This window comes from Myotis daubentonii, chromosome 3 (assembly GCF_963259705.1).
Source record: "Myotis daubentonii chromosome 3, mMyoDau2.1, whole genome shotgun sequence".
NCBI lineage: Eukaryota > Metazoa > Chordata > Mammalia > Chiroptera > Vespertilionidae > Myotis > Myotis daubentonii.
Genome location: NC_081842.1, coordinates 212,511,720 through 212,535,765, shown reverse-complemented (window position 1 = coordinate 212,535,765; position 24,046 = coordinate 212,511,720). Strand labels below are relative to the sequence as shown.

The following is a 24,046-nucleotide window of genomic DNA, read 5'->3' as shown; positions in this document are numbered from 1 at the left end:
AATTTCAAACAGACTCACCCCATCACATTCTAAGCCAGCTTTGACACCGTCTTGCTGGGTGTAGGCAGACAAAGAGAATTAAGGGCTTCTCTAAACCGGCAGTCAGATATCCCTCTCACAATCCGGGACCAATGGCTCCTAAATGCTCACCTGCCTGCCTGCCTGATCGCCCCTAACTGCACCTCCCTCCTGTCCTGGTCACCCCCAACTGCCCCACCCAGCCGGCCTGGTTGCCCTAACTGCCCCCCCCCCAGCCTGGTCACTCCTTACTGCCCCCCTCTGCTGGCCTGGTCACCCCTCACTTCTTACCGCCCCCCCGCCCCCCGCAAGCCTGGTCACCCCAGGCAGCCTGCTGCTCAGTTGTTTGGTCGCCACTCACTAAGCCCCCTGCTGGCTTGGTCATCCGTTCAGTTGCGATGGTCACTTAGGCTTTTATATATATAGATGTTGACCACACGGTCCGCGTTGTTAACACGTCTCTAAAAGACTTCTTAAAGAAAAATTAAAAATAAGCTTTCTTATCCTCCAACCCAGGATAGATGTATTTACTCTTGCTTATCGATTTATGTTAGCATGGACGCATGGATAGTTATTTTTCACTTTCATTTATAATCCAGCCCTACCTTACTTATTTTGTTGTTCAGCTTGTCCCCAGCTTTGGCCATTGGGAGATCTCGCAGCTGGCTCATGTATCCCTTTGACATCCCCCGTCAATGTATTTTTTATTTATTTGAGCACTTTCTTACTTTCTGGCACTACAAGACTCCCCAGTCTTAATCATGTAAATTTCCTTGTTGGCTGTATTTAAAAACTATATTAGCCCTAACCTGTTTGGCTCAGTAGATAGAGCATCGGCCTGTGGACTGAAGGGTCCCAGGTTCGATTCTGATCAAGGGCACATGCCTGGGTTGTGGGTTCAATCTCCAGTAGGGGGCATGCAGGAGGCAGCCAATCAATGATTCTCTCTCATCGTTGATGTTTCTCTCTCTCTCTTCCTCTCCCTTCCTCTCTGAAATTAATAAAAATATTTTTAAAAAACTATATTAATCTTATTCATTTGATCAGGTGCATTGTAAGCCCAGTGTAAATGAGCCCAGATTTGTGGCTACACACTGAGTTTCCCCAGTACATTATTTCTGTATTTCTCCCTTCCTTTTGGATGGAGTTGGCAGTCGGCTGGGTTTGACTGTTACAGGGAAACCGGACAAGAACCAAACAGCGCTCTGAGAGTTTGGAGTTACCCTTTATTCACCGCGGCGGGCCTGGGGAAATGAATCCAAATTCTAAGCAAAACTACAAGCAGAACTTCCCTTTTTATGAAAGAGCCAGCCCTTTGTGCGCTTGCTGGCGGCGGCCTTGAAACTACACAGTTCTATCCAATTAAAAATGCACCTGGCATGGCATTGGGTGTATCCAGTCTCTGGCCTACAAGGTCAGACAGCTAATTTATCTCCCCCATTATTCAAGCAGGCTAGAAAGCAAAGTTACTTTTTCAGAATAAGAGGCCGTCCAAAGAATAGCAGAGAATTCCAAACAGTAGTTTTACAGAATAGGGGTTTTCCTTCACATGACCACCAACCTCTGAAGCTGGATTTGACCCTGGAGTAGCACTGTTTTTATGATAATGGCATTAACTCAGTGTTTTCTGTTGCTCCTAATAAAGTGATGCAATTATCAGCCTCTTAACATCACGCTTCCTGTTTCATATTCTGCTTTGGTTGAACAGTGGGAGTAAAAGGAGGCCAGAAGAATCTAACAGCTATGTACCCCCTTGCAAGGTTTCTCAACCTCAGTCCTACTGATGTTTGGGGCTGGATACTTCCTTGTTGTGGGTGGGGGCTGAGCTGTCACTATAGAGTGTTAGCAGCACCCTTGGCCCCACCCACTAGGTAACAGTCGTACTCACCAAGTTGTGACAACCAAAATGTCTCCGGACATTGTCCAGGGAACACCCAGGGGCAAAATCACCTCCAGTTGAAACCACATTTCTATAACAATAACCTGAGACATTTCTACTTGCAGCCTCACCACAGGAAGGAGGCTCGGAAGGCCTGGAGTCAACAGCCGGGCCCTTTTACCAGGTAACCTGATCAGCTTTGATTCACTGGGCAAGTTTAGGCAAAGGCAACCTTCCAGGACCAACCCGGGTGGGTGGCATTTGGGTAATTAGAAAAGTTATTCCAAAGGTGGGAAGGTCGGTCTGGTTCGTTCATTGAAACACCTGCACCTTAAGTGGTGAGTGTTAGCTCTGCGGTCCTGGCCGGGTTCCAGCCCAGGTGAGCGCAGCTGCCTGCCTTGCTTCTCTTTCCAATATCCGTTGGGCACACGGTGCCTTTCTTCTGTTCGACACTGCGTGACTAAACCATAATTATTATCTTCGCTGCCAGAGATTAGTCAGGGGATATTAATTTCGGATCTGTTTATAATGTTTCAGTTAGCCAAGCCCTGGAGGATGAAACGGACAACTTGCGTTTCCCCACTTTGGCTCTGGGGGATGGGATCGTGGAGAGAGAAGCCTTGAAATCGTCTTGCCAAAAGAGAAAAACGATCCAGTAGTTCATAAGCCTGTGTAGGACTTTCTTGGCTGAAGACCAGGCTAGAGGAAGTGAAACAAGCTCATCACAGTGTCCAGCACTTTGCTGTTTAGACACGATTGAAGGACCAAGTGTCCTTCCGTTCCTGACGTCCCCCAACTTGCCTCTGATCTGGCGCCCTGCTTACACCTGCCCTTTCAGGAGACTGTGCCCTTCTACGACTTTTCTCAATCCTTGTTCCCAGTAGTCAGCCAGTCCTGTATTTTAACCCCGTTAGAGGCCTTGTCTCTGCATAGCAACAGAGTGAATGGAATATACCTAGGGGACCAACCTGTCCAGGTCTGTTCAGGACTTTCTGATTTTTGCACTGAAAGTCTGGGTCCCAGGAAATCCTTCAATCCCCGTCAAACCAGGATAGTTGGTTACCTTAACTCCTTGAAGGCAACATCCATATCTCACTTGCTGTGACCTCAGCCCTCTCCAAACACACCTCTCAGCATGTAGGTCCGGAAGTGATTTTGCATTAAAAAAAAAAAAATTGGATGTGAGAAATGGAAACTAACTGCAATTCTCTTACTGGACACGAGGGGGCGTGCTCTCCCGCATAGCCGGTGCTGCCTGTAGGGAAAAGGAGGCCAGTTCTGGGTTAGCAGTGCTCAAGTTCAAACGCTCCCACAGTCAGTGATTGCCTAAAGGGTAGAAATTTTTAAAAAGTCAGGTCAAAGTCATTTTTGGTCCTTAAAAAAGGAAAAAAAAAACAACCCGTGTATATGAAATTTACCCTCCATTCTGAGTACCACCAGGTTCCATGAGTCTTATGTCCCTGATTCAACTTGCAAAGTGACAACTGTGGCTAAGTAGCCAAAAATCAGAGTTGAGTGAAACTTCAAAGACCACCATCTGTGCACTACCATCACCCTATTATTTTAAAGAAGAACCTTGAAATGGGAGAGTTACGCTCGGTTCCCTTGGCCTGAGGCTGGAGGTAGGGGTTCGGGAAAGCAATATAGATGATGCCTAATGGAGGCCTTGGTCCATGCCGGTCACCAGGAACAGGGGTGGGGTGCAGGGCATCGCTCCCCAGTGTGCACACCCACAGGAGGCTGGGTGGGAAATGGGACCGCAAGGGCCCCAGAGCGATGGGGAGGCAAGGGGTCCCAGCCCTTGTTACTTTCCAAGCCCACACAGAGCAGAGGCCAGTATTGCTGAACCACGTTACAGAGCACAGAGAGCAAAGCAGAGGTGATTGAGAAAGAGTTTGTTGGTATTCAGCATGAGAACTCACAGGGAGTCCTTAGGAGAGACTTGGGGAGAAGGGCCAGGGGGGATCGCACGAGCCACGGACGCCAGGCCGCCTGTGCTTGCCGCCTGCTGAAAAGAACTGGCAAAGCTAACCCCAACTAAATTCAGAACTGAAATGCCAAGAATACCCCCAGGGGGAAAAGCGTCTGGTGGTCATTGTCGTCAAAGCGAAGAAAGAGGAAGAGCAGGGCCATTTTAATGAGTTGTTGGGTGTCTTCCATGCAGCGTTCTAGAAAGGGCGAGGGTGGCTGGGTGAGGGGCTCCTCTTAGAAGAGAAGTATTTCAATTCCGTTTGCTTTCGGCTCTTCTGCTTCTTTTCACCCCTGACACACATGCTCAGGAGTCCTGGCCTTTGCTCGCTCTTTCCTCTTTCTTTTTTAATGAAAGAGCTCACCGATAGGTTTCCCTATGACATAGAATTGATGTGTGTGTGTGTGTGTGTGTGTCTACCATTTTGATAGTCACAGCTTGGGAGACCCGCTGAGCTGTCAGGAATGGATTCATCTTTGCATTACCTTAACCAAAACATCTATGGTTTTAAAACCTATAAATTATGCATATAAGCATTACCTATGGACACCTGGGGTGGGCAGGAACCAGGTGAAGGGGGCAATGGGGAAGAAGGGGGATATGTAATACTCTCAATAATAAAGATGTTTAAAAACAAAGAAAGTAAATGGACAAAAAAAGCAAGAAGAACTAGAAAATAAATAAATACAAACGTAAATTAGAGCACAATATTGGTCCCAGCTTATTTGACTGCCACCGAAGGAGCTAGGCTAACATTTCTGAATTGCAAATAATCCTTTTCCCCATGGATATCTTTCTTATCCAGGACAATATCCCTTTAATTCAAGGCATGAAAAATGAAGGTCATGTGATTTCAGGATGAGCACTTTCAAGCTGTGAAGCCTAAAAAGGGAAAACATAGTCTTCCAAGAGAATCATCTCTCCAGTCACAAAAAAAAAAGTCCTTGACTGACAGCTCTCTTCAAGTGCAAATGAGTGACAGCGAGAAGTTTAAAATTCTCCTTAAGTTGGATGGTACTTCTGGTCTTTTCATGTAAATTTTTAATGTAAATATTGATATGTCATCTGGTTTTGCCTGTTGAAAATCACTTATGCACACAAATATGCTCAGAATTTGATACACGTGTTCGCTGTTCCTTTCCTAAGTCCTGTACTCTTCTCTTGGAGAGCAGAGAGTATACCAACTTCAAGGTGGCAGGCCTGAAGGGCACCCCCAAAGTTTGCCCATAAACCATCGAAAGACCCAATGTAAATTAAGGTCTAATTACTCCCCTGCCCGGTTAATTTTTTCACCAGGCTCGTGAGAAAGGAGTCCGAGACCCACAAGAACTGGAATGCTGAGAGGCCACCGTGCAAAGGATGAGTATCAGCAAAAACCAGCAGCCTCTGTGTTTAATGAGGTTTCTGAGTACAGGCAGCTCTCCAAATGTAGGTCAATGCATTTTATTTTTTTATTTACTTTTCAAAATATGCATTTTATTGATTTTTAGAGAGAGAGGAAGGGAGAGGGATAGAGAGATAGCAACATCATCGATCGGCTGCCTCCTGCACTCCCCTACTGGGAATGGAGCCTGCAACTCACACATGTGCCCTGACTGGGAATTGAACTGGTAACCTCTTGGGTTCCTGGGTCACCGCTCAACCGCTGGGCCACATCGGCCGGGTGGTCAGTGCATTTTAAATGTCATTATAATTCTTTGTTTATAAACAAATAAGGCACAATTTAAAATTAAGAATAATAGTTTTTATATCAGTGAGTAAAATAATGCCGTTTCTTCTCTTTTAAGAAGGTTTCTGTATTTTGTTGATGATAGATAGGTTGAGCAAAAGTCTGAGTACAAATCCAGTTGGTTTGGGTTTTGTTTTTTTAAGTGTTTTATTAGTTGCTATTTTTCTTGCAAGTGATATATCTTAAATTACCTTAATATTAAAGATGAAGTTATTGTCTTGCATAATAAGAAAGTTCAAGGAGACTTTTAAGTCCAGGCATGGCTGGATCTAGGTGCCCAAACAATTTCAGGAATGTCCCTCCTCATCTCTTGGCTCCTTTTTCCCCTCCCTGAGTTGCCTTTATTCTAGGCCTCTGTCCACGTGGAGGCAAAGATGACCCCAAGCTGCTTCACACTTGCATACCTATGGCCTGTGCTCTCAAAAGGACAGAGAGCATCACTTTCCACTAGAGCCCCTGCAAAAAGCTCCCCAAAAGACTAGTTGGTTACAGATCCGTCATCCCAGGTCTAAGCCAATCACGGGGCCCAGAAAATTCTGGACTCATTGGGCAGACTAGGATTCGTACCCATCCCTCACACCCATCCCTCACACTCAGGATCGCATCCACGTGGACCATACTGCCTGGAAGAGGAATAGATTATTGCCCAAGAAATTTGAGGATGCTGCTACCAAAAGAACTGGGGCATCGTGCTGGGAAAAACAACATGTGTCTACTTCCTGTACTAAATTAGAAATTCCTCCTTAGCAGTCCGTGCCACTGAGAACGGCAGCAAACAGTTGGCGGTTCTCTCAGATACTTATGACTATGCAGCCAGAACAGGGACCAGAAATTATGGGCAGGTCTCCCAGGAATGTCTCTTTCCAGCGCTCCATCCCAGGCTAACTCAACTGGCATGTCACATTCATTCTGGAAGTTTCCATTTTTACTCGGGAAAGAGCGGAGTGTGAATTCCTGTTTCCTCTGTGGTTGCTGGTGGCAGGGAAAGCCATTCTTCTTGTTGTGTTAAGCATTTGGATGTGGTGTCAAGATCATGTCAAACAACACACCACTGAGTTCTTTCTCTTTTTCTAAATCTTCTTTTTTTCAAAGATTTTTTTTTATTGATTTTAGAGAGGAAGGGAGAGGGAGAGAAAGATAGAAACATCAATGATGAGAGAGAATCATTGATCAGCTGCCTCCTGCACACCCCGCACTGGGGACCGAGCCTGCAACGCAGGCATGTGCCCCTGGCCGGAATTGAACCTGGGATCCTTCAGTCCGCAGGCCGACGCTCTGTCCACTGAGCCAACCTGGCTAGGGCTAAATCTCCTTTTAAAAATGTATTTTTATTGGTTTCAGAGAGGAAGGGAGAAGGAGAGAGAGATAGAAACATCAATGATGAGAGAAAATCACCAATTGGCTGCCTCCTGCACGTGCCCCCCACAGGGGATTGAGCCTGCAACCCAGGCATGTGCCCTGACCAGGAATCGAACGGTGACGTCCTAGTTCATAGGTTGATGCTCAACCACTGAGCCGTGCCAGCTGGGCTTTTTAAAAAAATCTATATTTGTATTGAGAGTTATCTCTTCATTGAGTAGAAAAATTTATTGATTCTGGGGAAAAAAGCAAACTCTTAGTGGTTGAACCATATACACTACAGTGTATTCTCCTTAAAAAGTCTAATTTCTTATAGCTTCAATGTTAAAAACTATGCAGTTTCTTACTCCAGTGAGAAGCTCCATGTGGCAGTGCCACTCAAGCATAGCTCCAGCCATGGCCGAAGTGAACTTTGTTGGATCATCAGCATGATGGGGAATGTTTTCATTATCACCAGCTCGAAGAACTTTTTACATTTCCCTTTTTAATTTCCTCCGCAATTTATAGGCTATTTGTTAATATTATTTAGTGTTCCAGACATATGGTATTTTTGTGGTCATCCTTTGATATTAAACTCCAATTCTACTGAAATATAGCTGAAGAACATGGTCAATATGGTATCTGTGATCCTATTCTTTTGGAATGTACTGAGGTTTCTTTTATGACCTAGTTCATAGCCTATTTTTTAAATATTTTTTCCATATGTGTTCAAAATGTGCAGAAATGTGCAGGAAAAGATGGCGTGTTCTTGTTTTTTGGTGTATGGCGTTTCTTCGCTCTCATTATATATATTCAACATAGCAAAGGTCTGAAACATAAAACTAATAAATGCAAGCATACTGTGTACTCTTGTATTTCTTTCATCAGTAAAGCAGGAATACGCATCATGCTGGAACTATCTAAAGTAATAACTGCAAAGAGCCATTCCGTGGCCTTCCTAATCCTGTGGTGGGAAGAAACCCCTCCCAACTGCCCCCCCCTCCCCCCTCCCCCGCCTGTGCTCCCTAGAGTTCCACATCCTGTCCTGTGGCCTTTGGAACCTTCTGCCTTGTAACCTCATTATCTGCATACACGTCTTATCTCCCCCACTAGACTGCTCATTACCTGCACAAAAGTAGATGCTGCTTACAGGATGAATCAATTAATGGATTCCTGATTTGTTTGAGCAGATCACTTGCCCACATTGAGTCTGGTTGGAAAAGTGATTTGGGCTGCAAACGCCAACATTCCAGCTCGGTAAATGTCTGTGATAACAACTTTTCGTCCTGTTTTCCTGTAAATGTTTGAGGATCTGATTAACCGCATCTCAAGTGTATATGAAAGTAGTCTAGATCCATCCCTTTGAACGGAAAGGGCGCAGAGTAACCTTTTCTGGCTCTTGGTCCCTGCCTTCTCCAGACCCAACTGACCTTCAGGGAGACAACAACGAAGTGGCAGTCAGCCTGAAGTCGCCTTCCTCCTGTGCAGGAGTTTGGCCCTCCCATGGCCCTTCCTTCTCATCTCAAACTGTCCTCTTCTTTGAGGCTCTGCTGACGGCCTCATGCTCTCTGCCCAGATCTGCTCTCACCTCCCCGTCCAGCCTTAGCTCCTTCCACACTGGACATATGGAGTCACAGTTTGCACTTTCCCTCAAACCCATTGTACACTTGCCGACCTTTAACATTTTGGCTCCCCTCGCCCCCTGATTTGTAATGTTCTTAATTGTCAAGATGCAGCTGACCACCTTCTCTGAGAACATGCTGCTGGTGGAAGCCCTCCTTGGGTCTCCTGGAATGTGTATCTTTTTTTAAAATTTAAATTCTTTATTGTTTAAAGTATTACATGAGTCTCTTCCCCTCCCCCCGCCATTGACCTCTCCCTGGCTGCTCCCACCCCCCAGCACATGCCCCATCCCCCTACTGTCTGTGTCCATTAGTTATGCTCATATGCATGCATACAAGTCCTCTGGCTGATCTCTTACCCCCCACCCTCCCCTGCCTTCCCTCTTAGGTTGGACGGTCTGTTCGATGGCTCTATTTTTGTTCGTCAGTTTATGTTGTTCATTATATTCCACAAATGTAATATTTATCTTTCTCAGACTAGCTTATTTCACTTAACATAATGCTCCCAGGTCCATCCATGTTGTTGCAAATGGTAAGAATTCCTTTTTTTTACAGCAGTGTAGTATTCTATTGTGTAGATGTACCACAGGTTTTTGTTTTATTTATTTATTTTTCAAATGTTTTTTTAATTAACTTTTTAAAAAATATATTTTTATTGATTTCAGAGAGGAAGGGAGAGGGAGAGAGAGATAGAAACATCAATGATGACAGAGAATCATTGATTGGCTGCCTCCTGCTGCCCCCTACTGGGGACTGAGCCTGCAACCCAGGCATGTGCCCTTGATAGGAATCAAACCTGGGACCCTTCAGTCTGCAGGCAGATGCTCTATCCACTGAGCCAAAGTGGCTAGGGCATACCACAGGTTTTTAATCCACTCATCTGCTGTCGGGCACTTAGACTGTTTCTAAATCTTAGCTATTGTAAATTGTGCTGCTGTGAACATAGGGGTGCATATATCATTTCTGATTTCTTGGGATATGTTCCTAGAAGTGGGATCACTGGGTCAAATGGGAGTTCCATTTTTAGTTTTTTGAGGAAACGCCATACTGTTTTCCACAGTGGCTGCACCAGTCTGCATCCCCACCAGCAGTGCATGAGGGTTCCTTTTGCTCCACATCCTCGCCAGCACTTGTCGTTTGTTGATTTGTTGATGATAGCCATTCTGACAGGTGTGAGATGGTACCTCATTGTCGTTTTGATTTGCATCTCTTGGATGATTAGTGACTTAGAGCATGTTTTCATATGTCTCTTCGCTTTCTGAATGTCCTCTTTAGAAAAGTGTCTATTTAAGTCCTTTGCCCATTTTTGATTGGATTATTTATCTTCCTTTTGTTAAGTTGTGTGAGTTCCCTGTACATTTTGGAGATTAAACCCTTATCAGAGATAACATTGGCAAATATGCTCTCCTATGCAGTGGGCTTCCTTGTTGTTTTGTTGATAGTTTCTTTTGCTGTGCAGAAGCTTTTTATTTTGATGTGGTCCATTTGTTTATTTTCTCCTTAGTTTCCATTGTCCTGGGAGCTGTATCGGTAAAGATATTGCTACAACATATGTCTGATATTTTGCTGCCTATGGATTCTTGTAAGATTTTCCTGGTTTCCCGCCTTACGTTTAAGTCCTTTATCCATTTTGAGTTTATTTTTGTGTATAGTGTAAGTTGGTGGTTTAGTTTCATTTTTATGCATGTATCTGTCCAATTTTTTGAACACCATTTATTGAAGAGACTGTCTTGACTCCATTGTATGCTCTTGCCTCCTTTGTCAAATATTAATTGAGCATAATGGCTTGGGTCAATTTCTGGGTTCTCTGTTCTGTTCCATGATCTATATGTCTGTTCTTGTGCCAGTACCAGGCAGTTTTGAGAACAGTGGCTTTGTATATAGCTTGATATCTGGTATTGAGATCCCTCCTACTTTGTTCTTCTTTCTCAGGATTGCTGTGGCTATTTGGGGTATTTTTTTATTCCATATGAATTTTTGGAGAGTTTTTTCTAGGTCTGTGAAATATGTGGTTGGTATTTTAATGGGGATTGTATCCTATATAATAAAAGGGTAATATGCAAATCAACTGAGGGGCAGAACAACCGGTCACTATGACGTGCACTGACCACCAGGGGGCAGACACTCAACACAGGAGCTGCCCCCTGGTGGTCATTGCACTCCCCCAGGGGGAGCTCTACTCAGCCACAAGCTGGGTTGACGGCTGTAAGCACAGTAGCAGTGGCAGGAGCCTCTCCCACCTCTGCGGCAGCGCTAAGGATGTCTGACTGCAGCTTAGGCCCAGGGAGCGGGCATCCTCCAAGGGTTTCCGGACTGCTAAAGGGCACAGGCCGGGCTGAGAGATGTGCCCCCCCCCCCACCCAAGTGCATGAATGTCGTGCACGGGGCCTCTAGTTGAATCTATAAATTGCTTTGGGTAGTATGGACATTTCAATGATGTTGATTCTACCAATCCATGAACACGGTATATTCTTCCATTTGTTTATGTCTTCCTCTATCTCTTTTTTCAATGTCCTATAGTTTTCTGAGTATGGGTCTTTTACTACCTCCTTAGTTAAATTTATGGAATGTGTACCTTTTTAAAAGCACCTTTGTGTTAGCACCTCATCATCTGGTTACTTGGTAGATGCCATCCACAGCCAGGAGGCCATTAGTTTTATGAGAGTAGGAACTGAGTCTTACTCACCTTTTGAAATTGAGAGGTGGCTCAGCCTCTTGAGTCAGTTTTCGAGTCTGCACTTAATTATTCCTGGGTTTGAATCCTACTTCGACCATATACTTGGACAAATCTCCAAACCTTTCTAGGTGTCAGTGAATAACAATAACAATACCAAAGGTATAATAATAATAATAATGCTTGCCTCGGGGGGTCATGAAGTTAGAGATAATTATAGAAAGCACTTACCACAATCTCTATCACATAGTAGCAAGATGCTTATTAAACAGGTATCATTTCTGTCTCTTCTTTATCTGTTACAGTGCCTTACTCATAGCAAGTACCCAAACATGTTTGTGAAATGAACCATGAGAGGTGGGATTATGAGGTTGGTGTATCGTAAACATCGCATCTCTCTGAATAAATAGGAGCCTGAAGAATGTTCCTCGCACTGGCTTAGAGCAAAGAGCCAGAAAAGGTTGAAGCTGAAATGGATCTTGCCAAGGTAATAAAAATAGGTGAAAGTACTATTTCACTTTTATTGCTTCTCTCAGCATTTCAGATGTTGTGTTATAAAGGTGTACACCTAAAATTTATATGATGTCATTAACCAATGTTATCCCAATACATTTAATAAAAAAAAAAGCCCAAAGAAAAGGTGGAAGCAGCCCAAACATCTGCAGGGAGATGAATGAATGCACAATATGTAGTATATACATACGATGGAATAGTACTCAGCCTTAAAAAAGGAAGAAAATTCTCACGTATGCTACAACATGGATGAACCTAAGGACATTATGCTAAGTGAAATAAGCCAAATATACAAACTCATCTAGACAGAAAGTAGACTGGTGGTTGCCAGGGGGCTGGGTTTCAGAGGGAGAGATGGGGAGTTATATGTACAGTTTCAGTTTTGCAAGATGAAATTCTGTGTTATGTGTATTTTACTACAATTTTAAAATGCTGTAATCTTCTGTAAAAGATTAGTTTATTTCCTGCTAAAATATGTGTTTGTTCTTCAATAACTACTATAGCCATAGTGTTTCATTTGAGTGTATAGGAAGCACAGATGTACACACAGTGCACCAACAGTTATACAGTACATCTATGATATTAAAATTTCATGGTGGAAGAGGCACAACTAGGAATAAATGTCCCAAAAAAGCTTCTGGGGTGGAGAAGGTAATGAAAAAAAAAAAAAAGGTTGAGAAATATTCCTTTTCCTTGATGAGTCTGTGCTCTACATTCCAACTGAGCAGACAGATGGCTGACGGTGAGTCTAGAAAAGCAGGTGTAGAATAATCTCTGGTAAGCTTTCTCAACATTTTGGTGTTTGGGACCAGATAATTCCTTGTTGCGAAGGGGGCTGTCCCATGCATTGTAGGTGCCTAGCAACCTCTGGGCCTCTCCCAAGAGGGGCTAGTAGTACCCAGTATGACAACCAGACTATCTCCAGATGCTGTGAACTGCCCATTTGGGGGCAAAATGGCACCCTGGTGGATGACCACTGCTCTGCAATTAGGTAAAGTTAATCATAACTTGGCCTCTGCGTAGGTTTTGAGTAGAGGCTCAGACAGGTTGGCGACAGTGCCTGGCAGGTACTGGCAGGCGCTATCTTGGCTGTGACATCTGTATGGCTCCTTGACATTGTTTAAGTGATGGCCTCTGGGACAAAGAAACGCCATGCCTTCTGACCCTGTTTGTGAAACTTTGGAAAGGTGTCATATTTCTATTGTAAGCCAAAGTGTCTTGTGAAGACAAGAGAGTTTAAATTTGGGTGGAGGGGTGGAGGAGGGAAACATAGGCAAATTAAATTGGAAAAAAAGTGAATTCGATGTGCCAGCCTGGAGTGCTTGCTAAGCTGTGGCTAAAGAGCCTCTATTTAAATGACAAAACAATGAGGTCTTTATCAATCAACAGTATTGATTGAGGGAGCACTTGTGCCGACCACCATTCGGATAATGGAGGCGCACACAACTCTGTTTTCACTCTCAAGGGGCTGAGAATATGCTTCGGAATGAAGATGTGCATGTGCAGTCATTAGATCACAATGGGACAGACTATATGGAAAATTGCTGGTGGGGGTTACGGAGGAATTCATACATAATCAATGTGGGGTTTACTCCTATATTGGACTGACTTGTGTCCTTCCAAAATTCATGTCCCCCCGGAACTTCAAAATGTGACCTTTTTTGGAGATATTGCCTGTGCAGATATAGTTAGTTAGGATGAGGCCATACTGGAGGAGGGTGGGCCTAAATCCAATGACTGGTATTCTCATAAGAAGCTCCTGTGAAGACACAGAGAGACACCGGGAAGAGGGCTCTGTGAAGATGGAGACAAAACTGGAGTGATGTGTCTACAAGCCAAGGAATGCCAAGGCAGCCACCAGATTCTAGAGGAGTGGCATGGGACAGATTCTGCCTTGGAGCCCCCAGATGGCCCCAACCCAGCCAACACTTTGATTTCGGACTTGTAGCCTCCATACCTGCGAGAGAGTAAATTTCTGTGGTGTTAAGCCACCCGGTTTGGGGTACATTGTGGAAGCAGCCCTAAGAAACTAACGTGAGTCCTCAGGGACATTTCGCCAAAAAGGTGGCTTCCGAGGAGAGGCAAAATTTGGGTCGGAGAGAAGGGATGATGAGTGAATTCTGAACAGAAAGCCAGGTGAGGAAAAACGAAGAGAAAATATCTCCAGAACCGAGGTGGGGTGGTAGAAGCGTGGGCTCCTGTAGCACAGGGTTCCTGTGGATGATGAGTGAGCGCGGTCTGGGTGGGTCGGATGGGCCATATTGTCTGTAGACACCCCTGGAAAGGGACACGCAGGAGCTTCCAATCTGGGAAACGGATGCTGGCTGGGATTTACTGCCTCAGTGCTATCTGCCTGTTCCTGTGCCTGATTTATCTTCTGTTCCTTCTCATGCTGCTTGCTATTTCCTGCTGAAAAATATTTTCACTTATGTCTGGGTTGCCAGCCTATCTATTTTATTCATGCTCTTGTGGTGAGTTAGTGAATTAATTCTGCCTTCGAGGAAGACAAAAACTACACTAACTTGCCCTTGTGTTCTCTAGAACAAGCATTGGCCTTTGAGCCTGTGAGCACTAGAGCAGGGGTGGGGGACCTTTTTTCTGCCAAGGGCCATTTGGATATTTATCACATCATTCTCGGGCCAGACAAAATTGTCAGCTTCAAAATGAGCCTGCTGTGTTTGGTCAAACATTTCATGAACTCGCCCCTAATGCCTTGGCAGGGCCAGACCAAATGATTTCGCGGGCCTGATACGGAACAGGAGCCGGACATTCCCCATCCCTGCACAGGAGTGTTCTGAAACGGGAGTGAACGCTGTTTATAGGGACATCTGTGTGGGAAATTCCGAACCTTTTAATGGATTTATTAATGCGTTTGTTTCTAAAAATGTGGATTAAGAAGTGCGATGGAAAAATCTAGAAACGGTGTTGTAAATTTTCTTGTAAGAGGGAATACGTTTATTCTGGGGGTCATGAATTTGGATCGGTTAGAAATGTTGGCATCTTGGAGTTGGTTTTCTTTCTCTTCTTTTATATTGAAATATAACATTGAAATAAAGAGTGGGAGCAAACCCTCATGGAACACGTAGGGAGCATAAAGTCGCGGTCGTAGTCTCACACTCGGCTCTGCTGTGCTTTGGGGAGCAAGTCCAGTCTTCTCCATGAGATCCCAAGTTCTTGGAGGACAGTGGCGGTGTCTTTGCCCTTGTGCCCTTCCTAGTGCCCAGAGCATGTGGCACTGAGAGCATCTGGATGACTGGGAAGCAGTGTGTGTGGCCAGTAGACAGATCATGGACTTTGACAGTGGACAAGCCCTTGAATCCTGCTTTGGGCACTCACAGTTGTGCTCGTCAACAGTCTAAAACAGTTGCCGCTGCTGCTGTATTGTAGTATAAGGTGCTGGCACAGACTGGCACGCAAAGTTCCCCTCCTTGTCCCCGGTCTCACCAGGAAATGTCACCACTGCTAAGCTCCTCCTATACATTTTGTTGTTGTTGTTGTTGTAAATCCTCACCTGAGAGAGTGAAGGGACAGAGGGAGGGAGGGAGCAAGCGAGCGAGCGAGCGAGCAACATGAATATGAAAGAGACACATCCATTGCATACATTGGTTGCCTCTTGCATACACCCTGACCAGGCTGAGATCAAATCTGCAAGCCAGGTACGTGCCCTCGGCTAAGGCTAATCCCCCTATACATTTTGAGGCTGTAGAAATTTTCACACTAAAATGATGTAGCCCGAAATGTCTATTATGCAATAACATGGATATTTAACCCCTAGAGTTTTTTTTTAAGCTTCATTTACTCATTCCTAAAGAGAACCCGAATCCAAGTTTCAAATCTTTTGATTGTAGGTGGGCTTGCTCACATGTCATTCCTGGCTTGCTCTGTGGTTTCCATTGTAGCCATATGCTCTCTTTTTAATGCACAATGTCTTTGGTCCACACATATTTGCTCTAATCCTGCCACATCAGAAGAGCCAGGGAGATTTTTTTCACCCACTGAAAGTATTGATGTATGTGCCAGGCAGTTCTGGGTACTGGGATGCTGTGATGAATGATGATCATGTCCTCTGTAATGATTCTGCACATCAAGACACAAAGCCAGGCAAGTCCCCCATACAAGACATACCTGCGTAGAGAGGAGTTTCACTCATGCTATATATTTAGACAGAGTGTATTTTACACTTCCATCTCTAATACAAAAATAGCCCATGAAATGTGATAAAAATGTCTGTTTCCTTCCCTCATCCTCTAGCAGTATACCTCACTTTTTCAAAGAGGCAAAAGAGTAATATTTGACATCTCAGAGAGATAATATTCATGAAATTATTCATGAAGCATTTGTGATAATTCATGTCTTTTTTAGATTAACTTGATAAAACACATAAAATTACTTGTCCTGAGAAGTAACGTAGGTTGAAAAATATAAAAATGGTAAAAAATGCACAGATGAAAAATACACAATGTCTGATTAGCAGGGAATTTAGAAGAGCTGAGAATATACTCAGCGTGGCAGGCTAAATAATGATCCCCGAAGATTTGCCCACTTCCTAATCCTATATAACAAAAGGGTAATGTGCAAATTGACCAAACAGCAGAATGACCAGTTGCCATGACACACACTGACCACCAGGGGGCAGATGCTCAACGCAGGAGCTGCCCCCTGGGGGTCAGTGTGCTCCCACAGGGGAAGCACCACTCAGACAGAAGCCCTGAGCCAGGCTCATGTCTGGTGAGTGCAGCGGTGGTGGTGGGAGCCTCTCCTGCTTCCACAGCAGCGCTAAGAATGTCTGACTAATGGCTTAGGCCCACTCCCCATGGACATCTCTCGAGGGCTCCCAGACTGCGAGAGGGCGCAAGGGACCACCCCCACAAACCCCAAGTGCACAAATTTTGTGCACTGGGCCTCTAGTCCACATATAAAGGGTGTCCCAAAATTCACGCAAGAAGTAATTTTGAGAGAAAACACAGATTTATAATTAAAAATTGTAAATTTTTATTGATTCATAAAGTATACAGTATAGGGTTATGTATGGAATAGCATATTGGGTAAATGGCCTCCACAGCTTTGCTGGCACATACGCACTCTTTTGTTGAAATTTTCCATGACCGTTTTGCATAAATGTGGCTGAATTTCGTTGATACAGCGTGCTCAATTTCCTCCTTCAAGGCATGGGTGGTCATGGGCTTGTTGGAATAAACCTTAGACTTGAAACCACATGTCGTCCACATCCATATCTTGCAATTTAGGCACAAAAAACTGGATTATCATGTCGCGATAGCACGAAAATTGCGAACTGTAGCTGCCAAACCTTCATTATTTTAAAAATATTGCTCAACAATGAAAACGCGTTGTTCTTTCGTGTAGCGCTCCATTTTTAATAACCCTGAACTGTCAGCTATCATGCTTTTTTTTCCCGTTGGCATAAAATTCAAATCTTGCGTGAATTTTGGGACACCCTTTAGAAAGAGATTTTGCAGATGGGATTAAGTGAAGCATGTAAAATGAGAGGATAACCTGGATTATTGGGTGAGTCTTTAGGGAGGCAAAGGAAAATTTAATCACACAGAGGAGAAGGTGATGTGAAGATAAAGCAGAGAGAGATTTGAAGATGCTGGCCTTGAAGATTGGAATGCTGTGGCCACAAGCTGAGGCATGCTGACAGCCACCTGAAGCTGGAAGAGGCAAGGAATGATTTTCATCTAGAGCCTCCACACAGAGTGTGGCCTTATGATGCCTTAATGTTGGCCTTCTGGCCTCTAGAACTGTGAGTGAATCCATTTCTCTTGTTATGAGTCACCCCAAATGAGGTACTTTGTTATAACAGCCACAGGAAACTAATGCACCCAGTCATTTTAGATTGACAGGGGGAACAACTACTGACTACTCAACCACTTCTTGGCATGATGCTCTCTAGTATAAATTCTGGTCCACCCTCTCATTTCCTTTATTTTCCTTTGCATTCTACTTAACATTCCTTTATTTTCCTTTGCATTCTACTGCAGCCAGATGGCAGATGGATTTTTTTTTTAGATTTTTGATTTGTACATTGGTGTTTTGATTGTGGATGGGAGGGTGGAGTCTCGCTGACTTTTTTTTGCAGGCACGTCCGGTGATTTTGATGCATGGATCATGCTTCCAGGCACTGGTCTAGGTAAGGGGTGGAAAAGTGATCAATGCTCTGACCCAGAGCGGAGTACACTATTTTAGTGACGTCCAGGGGAGTATTACCTAGATCTAGGGCAGCCGTGGGCAAACTACGGCCTGCGGGCCGGATCCGGCCCGTTTGAAATGAATAAAACTAAAAAAAAAAAAGACTGTACCCTTTTATGTAATGATGTTTACTTTGAATTTATATTAGTTCACACAAACACTCCATCCATGCTTTTGTTCCAGCCCTCCGGTCCAGTTTAAGAACCCATTGTGGCCCTCGAGTCAAAAAGTTTGCCCACCCCTGATAGGGTCTCTTTGCCTTGAATAGCGGAATAAGCAAACTCATGAGGGTTGATTTCTTTTCTTCTTATGTTCTGTGCTAACCCTGCCATGTGTTAAGGTCTTCATAAAATTTACTCCGGTATCTTCATTTGTTCCCTATGACCGGATACTTAGGGTACAGCATCGCCCCTTTGCAATATGTTGGTACATCATGATTTAAGATTAAACCCTAGTTAGCTATTTTCAACTTTTTCATCAGAAATAAATTACTAAGATTCTGAGGCACACCAAAATATATATATATATTTTCATCTGACAGAAAAAAGTAGGCATAATTTTGATTCATTCACACTGAATGGCTATTTTTGTGTTGGTTGTTGTCATTTGATTACCGAGGTACGTGCCCTGACAGCAATCGAACCCGGGACCCTTCAGTCTGCAGGCCCAAGCTCCGGGCGACACGGAGCCAAACCCATTAGGGTTGTTTCAGTGCCCCTGGCTAAGTGACCAGGTATGGCACGTTTTGCACATTCTTGCAGCCCTAGTTCCATAAATGGACGTGCGTGCTCCCTCCTAAGGTTCCAAGGTGCCCCTGCCTCGAACCTCCTTCCGTTCCGGAGGCCTCGGGTTGCCCATGACATTCGGATTCTTCCTGATTTCATTCCTCACTTTATCTTGACGCGCTCGCGGCTTTAAATGCCATCCGTAGGCGGCAACTCCCAACGCCATCTCCTCTCCAGCCTCCTCCCCACCTGCCTGGGAGCCGGCTCCTCGGGGACGTCACCCGGTTCGGCGCCATGAGCTTTCTTCCGCGCCCAGGTCGCCCAGTGGCGGCCTCCGATGTCACCAAGTTCCACAAGGACGAGGCCAGCGTCGGGCCCGGTGCCGGAGCCCCGCCACCTGGGACGGCGCGGGGCAGCGGCGCCGGCAGGCGCCGGGCACTCGGGCGGACGCGGAGCGAGCGGACCCGCGGCGCCGGCCCCCGGGGCGTTTGATCTTCGGGGCGAGACCAGCCCGGGCCTCCTGAGACGAGCGCGCGCGGAGCGGGGCTGAGGATGCCGAGCGAGAAACGCCTGTTGCTCCCCGCCGTCTTCTCGGAAAGGCCGTGGATTCCCGTCGTCTTGCGGCTGCGCTGAACCCCAATCCTTCGGTGCGGACACGCCGGGCGCGGGGGTTTCCGTCCAGAGTCGCCGCGCGGGCTCCGCGGGGTCCCCGGCACGAGTCGTCGAGGGGCGTTTGGGCCGCTCGGCCAGACGGGCCTCGGGGAGGCCGCGCGTCGGCGCGTGTGCGGCCGGCGTCGTCCGGGGAGCGCGGCCGGGGCCTCCGCGACGGCGCGCAGGGTGCGGGCTCCCACCGACGTCACTTCCGACCGGGGCCAAGATGGCGGCGGCGCGGCCGCGGGCGGCGGGGCGTGCGGAGCGGCGGCGGCGGCGCGGGCGGCGGCTCTCGGCGCTCTGAGGCGCGGGGGCGCGGGCGCAGGTAAGCGGCTACGGGTCGGGCGGCTCCCGGGACGGCGGCGGAGGCCCGGCCCTGCCCGCGGGCGGCGAGGCGGCCGCGACACGCCGGGGACCCGGGCGCGCAGGGCCGGGCGGGCGGGCGGGCGGACGCGCCCCCTCCGAGGTCCGGGCGTCCCGGGCCGGCGGGGACCCCGGAACCAGGCGCGGCCCGCCGGCGGCCGGGGTCCCCCCTGCGGCGCCCAGCAGCCGGCCCGGCCCTGGGGCCCGCGGCGGCGAAGTTGCGGTTCGCTTTGTCGCCGTTGGTGAGCCGCGCGCCCGGCGAGGGGACGCGTGCGGGCTGCGGGCGGCGGCGCGGGGCGGGCACGGCCGCCCGGGGGAGGCTCCGCGGGTCCCAGGGCCGCTCCAGCCTCGAGCCGTTTCGCCGCTTCCCTTTTGTGTGCACACCGAACGCGTCTCTCCCACTTGCAACCCCAGGGTGCGTCTTGCGTCTTTGTGTTTCCCAAGTAGTTTTTGTGCGGGTCCAGCCTGGAAACTGGCTCCCGGTCGCGGGCCCACCGGGGGTGGGCGGGTGTGTGTGTGTGTGTGTTTTGCAGACGTGCACTTGTAGATTATTTTGTCGCTAAAGATACTCGCGAACCTCTTTTTGATGGTGGCGAGTGAGATCTGGAGGGGACCTAACAGGTCGGGGTTGATGACCGAACCTCCGAGGTTCCTTCCGCCCCACGCGGGGACCGCTGCGCCAGGACTGGCCAGCTTCTGTCTCTGGGGGGGCGGGGGACCTGCGGGGCCGACCGGAGCCCGCGTTCCCCGCGCCGCGCAGCTGTAATTTCCCGGGAGAGGAGACCCAGGCGCGCCCCTCGGTTCCATCCAGTGTGGTGTGAGGTTTTGGTTTTATTTCACAAGTGGAACGCCTTTCGGGGACTCCCACGAGGTCCTTCGGTCCCTTAAGTCAGACACTAAATTGGCCATACCTAGAACGCGACTAAAATCTATCTATCTATCTATCTATCTATCTATCTATCTATCTATCTATCTATCTATCTTTAAGTTTTTGTTTGCTCTAGGTTTATTGTTATAAGCAACACAGGCGTTGTACAATTCCGCGATTCTTTTAAACATCCTGTCAGTTCGATCAGTTGCATCTCCAAGTATTGGGGACGTGGACAGGCCTTTTTAATTTTTTTTAAGCACGTTTTGAAATTTGCTGTACAAATATGGAGGAGGAAGTGAGACACACAGGGTTCTGTTTGTGACATAGCGTGCGGCCGCCCCATCCTTCTCTAGAAGCTTCCTCACACACACTTTGGAATCGCAGTGTCGCCTGGGGAGGACCTTTAAAGACCATCTTAGTAAAACCTCTCCCTTCCCGCTGTGGAAACGGAGCTGGACATTCACGGCTTCTGGTATCCCAGGGCTCCTTTTGACACTTTTTTTTTTTTGGTTGGATTTGGAAAGTCAATACATTTGAAGTGCATAGAAAAGCGCCAGGCACATAATAGAAATGCCGGATCAAGATTCGCCTTGGTTGCCTCGGAAGGTGGTTTCTTTCATTGAAAAGTTGGCATGTTCAGATTGTTTTTTTCGTATTTTGTAGACAGCTCCCGAAACAGTATGGTTTAAATATGTAGTGATGTATTAGTTTGTAAGTATAAAACATTGTGACGATTCTCACTATAGAACAATTAGAAAATAGAGAAAAGCACAAAAAAGGAATAGAAATCAGGCATAACCTTCCCACTCCTCAGATAACCACTGTGATCATTTATCTCTATCGGTGTCCATGTGTGCATTTCTTATATATATATACCGTATATTTATTCACTTCTGTATATTTATGTTTTGTACAGCCCTAGTTGGTTTGGCTCGGTGGATATATACCGGATTGATGTCATCTTGTGTATATATTTATAACCTGTCTTCCCGTAGGATATTGTCAGCATATACCCAATCCATTAAAGTTTCTTCAGTATGATTTTAATGGCTATGTGACATACACATGGGCCATAACTTATTTATCAATTCCATATTGATCTGTAAGGTTTCTATATAGCCCGAGATTTTCTTTTCATTAAGATTTGTTCAAAAGGATTTTCTATTGTGAATTTTAAATTTGTGTAATCTTTTAAGCTATCTGAACATTAAATTCTGTTTTTTTAGCCTCTAAAGATGCATTTTCCCTACCAATGCAGTTACAGAATCAGCACTGTTTCAGCTCCCTCAGCCAGATCTGTGCAGTTACACACATAGAGCTGCATGCATGGTCTTTTGATGATTATTTTACATTAGATGTTTTATTTATTCATGTGACTGTTTCTTGAAGCTGCCGCTCTCTTTTCAAGTTCCAGATCTGATTTATAAACCTTTTAAGTCCTGTTTAATCATAGACTTTCCATGATGGAAAGCACCGTAGGTTATTTACTATTTTCCTGTCTTCTGACTTGCTCTTCATGCTATTGAAGAGCTAGAAAAAATAAGCTGGGCTGTCACTAGAAAATGCATAGTGGGGAGTGAAAAGGGACAGTCGGGGAAAATTGTCAGATTTGCATGGTGATCCAGGGAGTTTCCAGATGATGGGGACATTACCTGACAGTCATTACTGCCGATACTGCTGATGTGCATGCAGCGCGTGCGGATTGCCTGCTCTCAGCTGCGCTGTCACCCTTCAGAGCGTTTGGTTAGAGGTCTGGGCTCGTGTTCTGTTTCTCTCTTTTGAAGTTAGAAGTTTATAGTTAAAGCCATAAAAATCATCTTCGTAGAGCGATGACTGGGAACTGTGGACTCCATCACTGAAAGCAATACGTTGCATGAAAGCAGGGCTTCTTACTTCGGCACTATTGACAGTGAGGCTGGATAATTCTGTTGAGGGTGCCGTCCCCTACATTGTAGTATGTTTCGCAGCATCCCTGGCCTCTACCCACGAGATGCCAGCAAGACCTCCCTGAGTGAGAACGACTGATAGAGTCTCCAGAGCCAGGGGTCCTCAAACTACAGCCCGCCGAAAACATTTATCCGGCCCGCCGGGTGTTTTTGCCGCCGCTGCCTGTCCTGCTTAGCAGCTGACTCGTCCCGGGCCCGCAGTGCGCATGTGTGGAATGTCTGAGGGACAGTGAACTGGCCCCCTGTTTAAAAAGTTTGAGGACCTCTGCTCCAGACATTGCCAGATGTCCCCTGGGGGGCAAAATCACCCCAGTTCTGGACCGCTGCATTAAAGGAAAGCTCCTCTAACTGGATGGTAGAATCACTGAAGCAGTTTATGGAATCTCTTTAGTCAAAATACTAAGAATAGGCTGTATGGTTTACATGAAGTCCGCCTTGCAGTTGGGGAAAGGACTTAGTGGCCTGTTTTTGGTTTATGATTCATTGAATGGTCACTTTCAGCAGTTCTGCTTTGGCATCCCTTTTGTGGCAAAGGATGAAGCAATGGGAGGTAACTTGGAGACTATGCAGTTTGCATGCTGAGGATCAGCATCCCAAATATGTAGATTAAACTATTAGGAAATTTGAATATATTTGCATAGAACCAATGAATGGTGAATAATTTAAGCTCACGATCTAGTATACTGAATAGCACAGAAACAACTGTCTTTTTCTTAAAGAAAATGAGACTTATTGGACTACCCCATTAAAGATTGATGGTAGAAACCAAACTAGTTTTTCTAATAAAATCTCTCTTTTTAAAAAAAAAAAACAACCAGTTCACAGTTAGGTACCAGAAGTAATGGATTTATCTTGAGGAGATAAGGTTTACTTATGAAGTGCTTATGTAACTTTAACTTAATATTTATATTGTAAAGATAGCTTACTGAGCTTTGTGGCAAACATGCATCATTATGCAAATTTTCCTGGGTGAAATAAGTGTAAGTTGTCACATCTTTATTTGTAAACCATAAGAGTATAGATAGTATAGATTGAATTTTAATGTGGCATACTAAAGTACTCTTTAGTTAGAATTTACTGATAAATAAAACAGAAGAAGAGACATGCTATAGGATTATTTGGTAATAGTTTGGGTTTTTTGAAAAAACAATATCTGCATAACTTCACTGGAATGAATGCATGTGTCATTTCAATATTCTTTCTTAAAGAGAATGCCTTCTGTTCCCCGCCCCCACCTCCCTGCAGTGTGAATTAGAGTTTTGTACGTAGTAAATCTGGTTCATTTGGAGTGAAATATGCTTATATTTTTCTCAGCACTGCATGGTACTTATTCTTAGAGTCTTGGTTCATGTCATACCTATACTGTGTTTTCATTTATTAGTCCTTTGGAACATACAATAAAGGAGGTTTCACTGAATAACTTATGTTTGCCAGCCATTTTGGTGAAAAGAGTATTTTGCAGCTCTTGCAGTAAATCATATGATAGGCTTTGCTTTGAAAGAGCTAAATTATTTCTTGGCAAAGCTTGCCTGAAATGT

The 24,046-nt window shown here is 45.7% G+C and overlaps 2 protein-coding genes across 9 annotated transcripts in view; both read left to right on the top strand.

Annotated features, from left to right (window-relative positions):
* The window catches only part of PDPN (podoplanin), a 164,182-nt gene that overhangs the window by 51,321 nt on the left and 88,815 nt on the right, over window positions 1–24,046 (top strand). The window lies entirely within an intron of this gene.
* PRDM2 (PR/SET domain 2) overlaps window positions 19,536–24,046 on the top strand; it is a 116,385-nt gene continuing 111,874 nt past the window's right edge. For all 8 annotated transcript variants that reach the window (XR_009452101.1, XM_059691196.1, XM_059691195.1 and 5 more), the window contains exon 1: window positions 19,536–19,653. The gene's annotated coding sequence lies outside the window, so the exon portion shown is untranslated. The remainder of the gene's footprint in view (window positions 19,654–24,046) is intronic.